The 12,263-nt window shown below is 36.8% G+C and overlaps 1 long non-coding RNA gene and 1 pseudogene across 1 annotated transcript; both read right to left on the bottom strand.

The window, feature by feature from the left end:
* Positions 1–1,261: 1,261 nt before the first annotated feature.
* Positions 1,262–1,496, bottom strand: LOC126757676 (small nucleolar RNA U3; annotated as a pseudogene).
* Positions 1,497–5,010: 3,514 nt separating this feature from the next.
* LOC126757072 (uncharacterized) lies at positions 5,011–5,497 on the bottom strand. Its single transcript, XR_007666688.1, has 2 exons — positions 5,251–5,497; positions 5,011–5,213 (listed from the first exon to the last, which is right to left on the bottom strand). It is a non-coding gene; the product is annotated as an uncharacterized LOC126757072 (long non-coding RNA).
* Between the last annotated feature and the right edge of the window lie 6,766 nt (positions 5,498–12,263).

The following is a 12,263-nucleotide window of genomic DNA, read 5'->3' as shown; positions in this document are numbered from 1 at the left end:
TCAGTCAATTTTTGTATAGAAATTTGACCGGCGTAGAAGCAAAATGCGAAACAATCATACATATATTATGTCGTTTGCACATTTGTCTGTATGTTTGCGAAAGCAAATGTTCTACAAAAGCATATTTCTATACTTAAACAAAATTATTTGATCCATCGTATATTTCTTACATGCATAACCAAACCATACTTAAGACAACGCCACGAAAGTGTCAATAGTGGTGTTGGTGGTAAGCACATAAAAAGTCACAATGTGAACGCAGGTTCGAATCTCGACGGACTTAGTCTTTAATTTTTGCATTTTAACATCGTAATACTATACTAATAAATATTTTTCTTACTAATAGAAATTAAATTTATCACAGCAATATACCTAATATACATATACATAATATTGCTGTGATAAATTTAAATTCTATTAGTACGAAAAATATTTATTTGTATAGTATACGATGTTAAAAGGCATACATCTTTCTATCCTATCTTGTGTATCTGCACATGCTCATATGAATGTATGTATACGCATGTGCGCGTTCAGAAATTCAAAGAATTCGCACAAAAAGAAAGAGAGACGAAAGAAATAAAGTCACATAAGATAGTTGAGAATTCGCATAAATGAAAGACAAACGAAAGAAAAATAATGCGCAAGCATACATAAGTGTACTGTACTTATTGACCGCATTATTTTTGCGTAAAACCTTGGAATTTATTCATTAAAATCACCACTCAGAAGTCGTTTTATCCGTTGTAAGCGAGCGATTTTCGAAGAAACATCATTTCTAATATGCCACAACACAATATTAGAAATGAAGTTCATAAACCTCACGCCAGGAATAATGGGATGCCCAACTCCTCTCTCACTGGAAGTGAGAGAACAATTGCTAAACGTCAAAACCACCTAAACTTTGACAGTTGACTGGATTGGGGAGGTTTTGACGTTTAGCAATTGGAAACGAGCGATGGCCAGATTGAAATCTTACCAAAAAAATATGTAAACGGAGGGATTTGTTGCATCGTTCAAGACCTCTTATGAAAAATGTAAAACAATTAAAATTAAATAAATTTGTGAAATTTAAAGGTATCTGATGAAACGCTTTGTAATTTGAAGCATCATAGTTTTATTTTCAATGGAAAATTATTAAAAACATTTAATGATTGAGAGCTAACAAGCTTAAATCCTATCATTGGGTATTGAAAGGACAAAAGTCAGTTGTTATAATATTTTTTAGAAAGATTTAAATAGTTTCTCCATATAATAAATAACCACTATTTAGGATTTTTTATTCGTACTAAATGTAGGGTATTGGGTTGATAAATGCCCAAAAATTCTTAAATATTATAATTATATAAGACGCTCTCACACTGGAATAAGTTGGGCATCCCATTATTCCTGCCTCACGCTGTCAGATAAAACGATATACCTCGTCATCGCGGGTTGATTTCCAAAAAATTTAAATGAAGACTAACTACAGAAATGATCCTGTAAAGCAGAGCCTTAATTTTTCAACGGCCAACGCAGAGTATTTCAACCAAAATATACGCAAAATAGTTGAGAATTCGCAGAAATGAAAGACAAACGAAAGAAAAAGAAGCATAACTTCAATAATGCACAAGCATACAAACATACATATGCGCAGCAGCAGCAAGGAAAGAGGTAAAAATCGGCGATCCATTGTATATTTCTTTCATGCATAACCAAACCATAATTAGGACAACGCAATACAAGTGTCAATGGTGGTGTTGGTGGTAAGCGCTTCAAAAGTGACGACGAGCACGTAGGTTCGAATCCCAACAGAATTTATTTTTAATTGAATATGTCACCAACCAAAAATTGAAACATTGTTCTACAAAAACAACAACAGCATAAGCATGGCAACATTGTGTTGTTGGTAGAAAAGCCGAGCTGTGCCGCTCGCTTGCTGCTCGAACATCTTCGTAGACAAGGTTGCGTAGATTCATATTGAGCAAGGTTGCGCAACCTGAATCTATCGCAACCTTTTCCGAACTCGTATAAGAAGTATAACTTCAAAAATGATTTTTTTTCCATGTAATTTATATGGAAAACAGAAAATTTGAAAGAGGCACCTCTTAATATTAATATTAAGAGCTCATCTTTTGAGTGACTTTTTTTTTTACACATTTCGAAAGTTTTGAGCCTGTTTTTCAGTTGAAAAAAAAGGTTGCCTCAAAATGGCACACCCTAATATATATAGCATATATATTTTTTTATTTAAAAAAAATTAGCAAAAAAATATATTTCAAATAAAATAATGAATATTTTAAAAGCAGAAATTTGTTGCGTTTCAAATTCGGAATACATTGAGCTCTCAATTATCAAACTTGCTCTTACTTACTGGCTGAGCAGAATTTTTCGCTCCCTCTCTCGTTGATATCAGCAATACCTACATTCATATAAACACATTCACCGTTTTTGTAAATTTTAAGGGCAGACAGGCCCTCTTAATGCTGACACTTACACACTTACAAAACAACAAAAACCGCGAAACACAGTGCGTTTTATAGAACTGTCAAACTGTTAACACGCACTCAAATACTTTTACACCCACTTGACAGCTGCACCACATGTGACGCGTCAGCTGCAAGCAAACATAAAACGGAGGATAAATGCAGCGCAAAACTTCACCTGTGCATTTCTTTATTTCGTGTTTTTGGAAAAGAGACAATTATTTACATACAACATTATATAAAACGAAGTTTTAAAATTTATTTCATTTGCAAAACCAACAAATATCTTTACAATTTACATAAAATAAATTCGTTAGAAGAAGAATGGAAGAAGAAAACTAACTTGTTGTGCTGCCGGTTTTTAGATATTAAATTACTTAATTTATATTTATTTCAATTTTATAGGAATAAAGGATGTTGTTGTTGTAGTTACAGTTACCTAGTCGCCGTTAGGATGGTAAGGATTACATAAGTTGTCATCGAGGCCATCCAATGGAAGGCTCAGGAAGCGTGTTGTTTCGACGCCGTGGGACCATAGGGAGAGTGGTGTCAGATGAGTAGAGTTAGCTGGTTAGCAAAGAGGTCGTTAGTGTCATGCGGAAACACGTTGTACGCTGGACATATGTTTAGTATGATACAGTATCCAGAACGAAGCTGCGCAAGGGTCAACCTCGTTTCGCGCGGCAACACGAGCTCTTCGTCTGCAATGAGTGGTGGTTTGACTTCAAGTAAGCTATACATTGAGAGGAAGTCGGTGGAGGTGTTAATGGCTCCACTGTGAATGACGTTCGCGTTCAGTGCTTGTCGGAAGTGAGTTGTATCGGAAGTCTGGTCGGCGTATTGTCTGATGTCGTCGACATAGTTGAGGAAGACCCTCTTGATGCTCTTAGGAGGCGGTTCCGCTATAAGCAGGTGACTTCAGGGATGCTTTCTGCAGTCTTCTGAAATGTCTTTAGCTTGAGTGCTTCGGCTGCGTTTCACTGCATCCAGGCGACCATATTGGTGTAGCGCAGTTAAGGACCGGCCGGCCGATTGCCTTGAATGTTGCCAACAGCGTTTTTTTGTCCTTTCTCTAATCGCGGTCGTGTGAGGAGTGAGTAACATGCACTGTCGAAAGTCACATTAGGGTTATTGAAGGTCGGAACTTAATGCCATCGACCGCAATATTAAGTGAGTCGCTGTGAATGTAGTGGGGTAGAATTTTTGGTTCCGTGCAGCGAGGAAGCGAGAAAGATTCCATTGTCAACGTCATTATGATGCAATAATAAGCTCACGAAGTGATGGAAATTTCCTCTGATGATTTCGAGATGTAGAAGTTAAACAGCAACGGGGAAAGGACACTACCCTGTGGAACCCACTGTTTAATTCTTTTTTGGTTGAGGTCATGAACTATCTAGGCGTTTATGACGCTAAGTGCTGTGGTTGTGCTGAGCACTTTTCGGAAGCCATTTAGTAGACTTCGGTGGTGCGTGAAGGTCAGGAGTAGCAAGGCCACAAGTGTCTTCAGTACTGAGCAGAGAAGAGTTATTGGACGATAGGACTTGCCGTTGTTGGCGGGTTTCACAGATTTCAGTAGTGGGACCACTCTTCCAATTTTCCACATATTGGGTATCTGAAGAGTGGTCAGCGACAGGATAAGGATCTCCGACAGCTCTAAAAAGAGATCTTTCACTTCTGTAGAAAATCCGGTCTTGTAGCATACCTGCAGGCGCAAGAGCACAAAGGTTAATTTAAAATATATGATGCAGTTATAATATTAATAGTTATTATGGCGCATGTTGATATGCCTTAAAATATGGAACAATAATGTGGAAAAAATATAATTTTAAGTACTAAAAAGTTGCTGCGCTCAGCCACTTAAAAAATTGTATGCGACAATTTATTAGCGCAGTCGCTTGGAAAATTCGCATGAGCAGTGAAAAAATTTACGAAAATCGCATAATCACATATGCGCAGTTGCATGTGTGCGTGAAAATACCCGTGCTGCATATACATTCATGCCACATATCTTCTTATATTTTACGACTTTTGTGTGCCAAAAGTTACGCCGACTTCAGCATGCTCTCACACAGGTATATACACACACTCGTAAGCAATGCAGCGCTGTAACGCGCACGAATACTTTCTTATTGCGTGCTACAAACTGGCAAATATTAAGTGCGGCAAGCAAGCGAAGGTTCAGCCAAGCGACAATCTCTCTTTTTTCACTGCGAAAATGCGAGCGCAAGACATTTTATTTGCAATGCGTTTTATACGGTGAAGCCTCTCATGGGTGCGCTCCGAGCCCCCATAGAAGACATCTTTGATAACATCGTCTTTCTCTTCCATCGGGGCGTGGGTGCAAATCAGCGATATGCTGAAGAACTTCGCTTTGATGAGGATTGTGTGGCCAGACGTTTATGAAACTGGTTCAGCGACGGAGTCTCTTTCCCACCGAGTTTGCACTTTTTTATATGGCCACTGTAGTAAATGCCACAAAGACTTACTCGTCTCAATCATTTTCCTGTCCATCACACTTCTTGGACGGTGATGCCAGCCTTTACTCCAAGAGGACATCAACTAGCTAAGCAACGGCAATTAAGGGACCAGACATTCCAGGTGCATGCCCTTAAATCGAAATTCTTAATGCGTTTGCAGTAGTGCAGTTTCTCATACGAGGCTGTTGTTTTCCTTTCATTGCGGGTGTTTTTTACGAGGCGAGTCCCAAACTCAGTGATCAACTCTGGTGATGGATATTTCGACTTTTCACTTTAGCTCGCCTTCAAAGCGGATGTTTTTTGGCTACCCAGAGGATACTTGGTCTAAGGCCGGAAGTGGTGAGCTGCTTGAGCCATTAGTCAAATAATCGTTTCTGGTCACTCCCAAGTAAATGGCAATCAAAGAACTTTCCTCACTTACGTGAACTTCTACACATGACTCCATCCTTATGTTGCTTGCAGTATCTTAAAATACTCATTACGGCCAAAAAGTGAAATTAGACGAATTTCTTGATGGTCATCTAAAATCAGTTGCTGTTCCGGAAGCTATCGATGCCTAAGCGTAAACTAATATTGCAAGATTATCATACGCCTTAACGTGATACAGTTGTATGTATAAGTGGGACTAGCATAAATTCAATATTGTTTGAAGATTTGATTGTAGACTTTTTTTTTTTTTTGACGAGTATGATCCAGTTTGTTGATCGTTTAAAATATACTGTTCTCGAGATTGGTCGAAAGACATGTTTAAAAATACGATAATGGTGCTAACATGTCTATGACAACGTGACCGCTGATAAATCGTGGACTTATACGTGCAGCTCAAATTGAGCCGAATCTAACCAAAGTTGTTCGCGCAGGAAGCATTCCTAAGCAAATGTTTGGAAAAACTGGATATGTCGCAATTATACCACTAGAAAAACTCAGATTGGAAAACTCTGAGTGATACACAGTCATTTGTTTGCCAGTTGTCTTTCAAGAAATTAGGAAAACCACCAAAGATGGATCACTCTTCACCACAGCAATGCGAGCTCTCACACATCGACTGAAACATCTGCGTTTTTGAGCACTTAGAACATCGACTTGATAAGTAATCCAACGTAAAGTCATGACTAGGCACCGAATGACTTCCTTTTAGTCCCGTTCGTAAAAAGGAAACTAAGAGGTCAACAGAAGCTATGTTTGGTCGTTCAGAAGGCATGTTTTGGAGATACCTCAATCAGAGTGGCAAGAGTGCTTCAAGAGTTGGTTGAAACGCATGCAAAAAAAGTGATAAATATTTGTTTTTGTTCTCTTATCCCAAAATATAAGAGACAACCTACGTATATAATAAATAATGGGTTTATAATCCTACTGATTTGAAACTGAGTTCTTGGTCTTTTAGTATTGATATTGGGCTGGCTTAACTTCTGCTCTTATTTTATACTATCTTCTAACGCAGTCCATCTCATTTAAGACCCAAACAAGTGAAGAATTGTAAAATAAATTATCTAAAAATGCACTGGTGAAGTTTCGAATGCAGAATGTGCTCTTTTCATTTTTAATCTTATAATATTTTTATTTAGTTAAAAGAAAAAAGATATTGAAAATATTACTAATACATTCACGATCAATTTATTATATAAAAAGTATAGGTAATCCAACTTACAGTTCTGTTCGAATGTGTTTAGTATATATTTCGTTTTAATAATCATACTAACCGAAAATCTTCAATAAAAATTCCATTTTAAACTCTTGCATTTCAATTAAGTACATTTAGATAAATACATATATATAAAATTTCAAATAATAGTTCACGCATACTCATACATTTTCTTCTTCTTCTTTTATGTATGCGTTTTTCATCAATATGCATTCACAACAACATCAACAACAATTAAAACATCCGATTCATCAACTGCAACCCGACGCATGCAACTTGCAACATATCACGTGTCTTGTGTCGTTTTGTGCGTCCAACATGAACAAACAATCATCTCACCAACGACAAAATTTTTACAAAAATTTTAACAAACCAATAACAACGATTGGATAAATATAAACTACAATACAAATTTAAATAACAACAACACTATTATAAAAATAATAATAATAATAAAACTAAATAAAAATATTAAAAATAAATTTTTTTTTATTAAAAAAAAAAATTAAAAAATTTAATAAAAATAATAAAAAAAAACTAAACATAAATATTTTAAAAAATATTATAAATAAAAATAATGTTTTCATAAACATAAAAACGCTATTTCACAAAAATTTTTACGTGATTTTTCGCAACAATAATTGGCAATAAATTTTTGACTGAACAATTTGTACAAAAAAATCGCACACAAAACAATCACGGCATGAAAATTCGCGCAATCAATGTCGTCGCCAACTTTATGCAATCACAAACAACACATCATCAACACAACAATAACAACAACTACTGTATTTGTTCTTAACAACAATAAACGATACAAACCCATTCAAACTCAAATAACGGTATTAAATTGATTACACGAAATGTGGGCGCTGCGTAATTGACTGGAAAAATTTACACGGGCATGGAAAATTACAAAAACAAAAAATTTTTACAACAAAAAAAAAAAAATATGAAATAAATTGAAACAAATACGGCAAATAAAAATTTCTTAAAATGTCAAAATTATATAACGTAATATTAAAAAAATATATATAATTAAATTATGTAATAAAATATTAAAATAATAAAAAAATAAATTCGATATTTTGCGTATCCAAAAATTGCTGTAAAATTCATGACATTGATTTGTACATCACAGGATTCGCCACAAACAGTGCATCATTTCGAACCATTCACATTTGGTGGGCCCACATTTTGCGACCATTGTGGTTCGCTACTCTATGGCATCTACCATCAGGGTCTCAAATGCTCAGGTAAAAACAGTGTGCGACTGCAAGAGAGTGAATGTGTGTGTAGACGTATCGATTATGAGTTTTTAGACAGTGCCAAGTGGAAGTGAGAAAATTACACACACAATGACTTATTAAATATGTGAGAGTGAGATTTGCTTGAATGAAGGGATTTTTTACTAGCATTTTAAACAACAAATAAATGTGTAAATATAATCTATAAATTTTAAAAATTATTGTTTATTTTTTTATTAAAATTTGCTACCATTAGTTAGCTTAAAAGTTTTATCAAAAAACTTAAATTAAAATTTCATGTAAGCTTGAGGTGTGACATGACGTATGAGTAACTTTTTGCAAATTTGAATTGGTGACTGCTGATACAGCTTCATATAATACATACATACATATAGTTATGTAAGTGATTCGACAAACACCAAATACCGAGCAAATACCTAAAATAATAACCTAAATCATCTCTTCACTTTTTGGGTTATTATTTTGGGTACTTAATAGGTATTTTTTCTTTATATAGTATTTCACTTGAACAAAACAGTGAGTAAGCAAATGTAAAAATGCATGAAATCCCTATTTTTTGTAATTTAAATTAGCTAAGCAAAGTAATTTACGCAATATTTTTACAAATCTCTACATAAGAACTTGAAATAAGTCTTAACATTTTCTGCTCACTGCCAACTAACCACAGCCAAACATGAATTAGGCTTCTGTCATTCAAAAATAATCAGCACACCTTTGCATATTTAAAGTAATCTGTCTCACCATCAACCAACTTGAACGCATTCACCACGCCTTCTTTGTCAAAAGCCATCAAAAATTTCTTTTCATTAGCCCGGCTCTACTTTATATTCAATTTTCCGCTCACCTGGCAACCAGAGAAGCTGCAGGTGCACACATTCGGCAGACGCTACGACCTGTGTATGCAATTTAATTTAAATATTCTCTTTTCTGTTTCGCAAAAAGCAGAGATTGTGCATGAAATTCTGCCACTTTGAGCACCTACACATCTGCATATATACCTGAATGAAGCTGTGTGTGCTAAAGTGTCCGCTGGGGTGTGCTCTTAAGCGGCATTAAGACACTTTTTGCAATATTCATTGATTCGATTTGCACCTCGTTGCCTCTGCATTGCTTTTACTTAATACGCATATGAAATATCAACACTCTGAGTTTATCGTTTGCAATGAATAATGTTGGCAGGTCTTTGAGTTCCACGTCGTGAATTAAAGATTTATACACACACATGCATATGTGCATAAAATATCGTTTGGCACAGTACTTAATCACCCAAATTTTAATGAAATATTCATTAAAAACGAAAATGACATTTTAAGCTCTTTGTCTGGCTACTAGGTGTGTAATACACTGCAAGCGTATGACATGTCGTATGAGTAATATTTTTGCCTACATATTTCGAGGATTATTAGAAACATATTATTAACGAAATAGAAAGAAAATTATAACATAAAATAAGAGAGTGAATAAAAAGTTTCTTATAATCTCAATCTGCAAGAAGCACCTCAACTTTATGGCTGAAATTTGTAGCATAGATTAGTATCGGCATCTATCAAGAATCAAAATCAAAATCTGCTTAGTGATAAGGCTAAGTTGAATTCAAGGCAAAGAAGACAGCGTTGCTTCTTTAAACCGGTATAAGGTAAGGTTAGGTAGTGGAGTTGATCCAGGGTCGATGAATCTCACTTGCACAGATTCTCATGCTTCGTGTTACCCAAAAAAACTGAATGCACTGTTAATGAGCTCAAGTCTAATGCCACTAACCCATCAGTAAAGAAGTTGACTGCCACTCTCCTCCAACGGCTTTTTCCCTCCCACAAATCCCTCGTCGGTATATACGGACAGAAGGAGCCGCCAGAGGTCGGTTTGGTGACTCCATGATCCATGTATAAAGTCAAAGCATGTGAGGATATCAGAGTGTTCAGATACGTGTTCTTTTAAGTACCCAGATAGATCAGATACTCATCGATCAGCGAATCGTTTTGTGCTTACAACAAATTCGTCAAGGCCGTTAGTATCGGTTCCAGCAACTTCGCAGCGTTCGCCAAAGCTATGTCTACTAAGATATTTCATTCTCAGTATGGCAAAATATGGGTAATAGAAAACGAAGTGACAAGATGATTCCACCGCGACTACCTCCATACAGCTTTGACGAACGCATGTAATCCTATTGGACAGTGTCCCGTCAGAACACCTATGCCTGTGTCAATATTGACTTTGCTAAGAGTCAAAAGTTCGGATGACCTCTAACGACTCTCTTCAGGTCAAATAAGCACAAGTTGAGGTTGTTGGACAGCGCTTGTTGAGAACACATTGGAAGTCTAATGGTCCAACGACAGAACGCTAGTAGGCATCAAAGACTCTACTCTAATCGGATGAAATTGAGAAAAGGTTTCTCTCGCTAGCCAACTCAACGGCTTCGCAGTTTCCAGCGATTCCGCTGTTGTCAGGAACCCATACTAGTATAATAAGAAGCTTTGACTAGTTTTGAGCACACAGGTAGCGACCTCAGAGCCATTATAGCCGTTCGGCCGTCGGATTAAATGCACACATCTCTGATGTCTACTCCGTAGCTGTACATCTATTGATCCCTTGATCAGCCACCTTGCTTGAAAGACACTACAGTGGTCCGGCAATCTGAAATTACTTTTCCCCTTAACTCCGGTCGGTCGATGAAGAAGCTCACTGCACCCTCCTCCAACGGCTGCGCCCCGCCCATAAATCACTCGCTGATTTGTGGACAGAGAAGCAACCGTTGGAAGAGTTCTGCGGTACAGTGATCTAAGTTAGAAGGAATGCAATCGAAGCAGTGGAGCTTTCCTTCGTGTGCCTGTCAAGCACCTACCAGCCAGGTCGCTAGGTACAATCTTTTTGCCAATGTTGGGTTTAGTGCACCACAGATGCCGAAAGAACCGCTCTTTAAACACGCTCTGGCTGCTTAGTTAGTGTGGTTCTTCCAAGAACGGTCGACCAAACAACGACCCCAAACAATATTACTAGCTTCAAAGACCCCACTTCATCCCTATTGCTTTTCTACAACAGTTTAAGGCAACAGATGCCTTCTTCACTCCCTCTCCGATATTTGGCTTCCATGAGAGCTTCCTTATGAGGACAAGCCTCAAGCACTTCACCTAATAAAAAAATTTTGTAACCGGTTGGACGTTAGAGCCTCCCAAGGTGAGGAGTGTAACGTCAGGGATTTTATATCCCCTAGGAACTAATACTAACTCGTACATAGCTCAGTTTTATTTGAGTCCATTTCTCTCTGTCCACTTGATAACCACATTGAGTCACGAATAATCCCACTGGGACAACTAGAAACGCTTGTACATTGTGATGCCCAGAACTCCTAAGTATGGATCAAAATGATCGACACTTGGTTACTGCCAAAAATTTATTGCAGCGACTAAAATCTACGCCACAATTTCGACAAGTTTGTTTAAAATATGACAACCGAGATCTTTTAACCTTAGTCTGGCGAAAGCTAGATAGTGTAGGAGAAACTCTCTAACTGTCTCTACCTCATTTTCCTCATTGCATATTTGACAAGTTGCATTCTCTCACATCTTTAGTGAATTAAGAATTGTCAAAAGTATATATACAACTATCTATATAAATTTCATTTCAAACACAAAATAATTTATTTTTCCCTTTATGCTATTACTTATGACTAAAATCCCTCGACTCAACACTTGAGTAAACAAAAGCAATAACAGACAGATGAGGCTATAAAAACAGCTAACAACAAGAGGCATAAAATCATTTGTTGAACAATTGTCATGTGACAAAAACAAAGTCGAGAATAGGCTTGAGCTTATTTGCATATGTGTCAATGTGTGGATGAGGAGCCACGGGTACGAGTAAACATAAAGTAGGGGCTGTTGCAATAATGCTTGCAATAAATGATAAAACTGCTATTGTGAACAGCTTTATAGACACACACACATACAAATATGCTACTTGCATACATGCATATATTCGGTAAATTGGCGTGTGCTTGGCCTGGCAAGCTCCGACGAGCCGCAATGGCGCTGGTCGAGTGAATAACGCATACACAAATGTAAAAGCACGTATATATGTATGATTTTGTACGTATATACATATGTGTTTATACGTGCAGCACACACATGTAAACAGCAACAGTCACGCTTCCGTTCACTGAATGCCAACACTCACACACACACACACTCAGAGATTGTCCGCGGTTAATTAAAGGCAAATGTATGCGTACACAAACGCTATAAAAAAATAAAAACAACAGCAACGACAACAAAAGGGCCCATACATGCATTTGCGTATTGGCTACGGTGCGTTGTGGCACTTTACTTACTCACTTATGTGCTTAAAATGTTTTGCGGCTATTTTTGTTGCTTCAAATTTTTTTTGTACTTCATTTTTTGCCTGCATATTTAATATG

Source organism: Bactrocera neohumeralis, chromosome 4, assembly GCF_024586455.1.
Source record: "Bactrocera neohumeralis isolate Rockhampton chromosome 4, APGP_CSIRO_Bneo_wtdbg2-racon-allhic-juicebox.fasta_v2, whole genome shotgun sequence".
NCBI classification, from domain to species: Eukaryota; Metazoa; Arthropoda; class Insecta; order Diptera; family Tephritidae; genus Bactrocera; species Bactrocera neohumeralis.
Note: the sequence above shows the minus strand (reverse complement) of the source record. Positions and strands in the feature narration are given on the sequence as shown.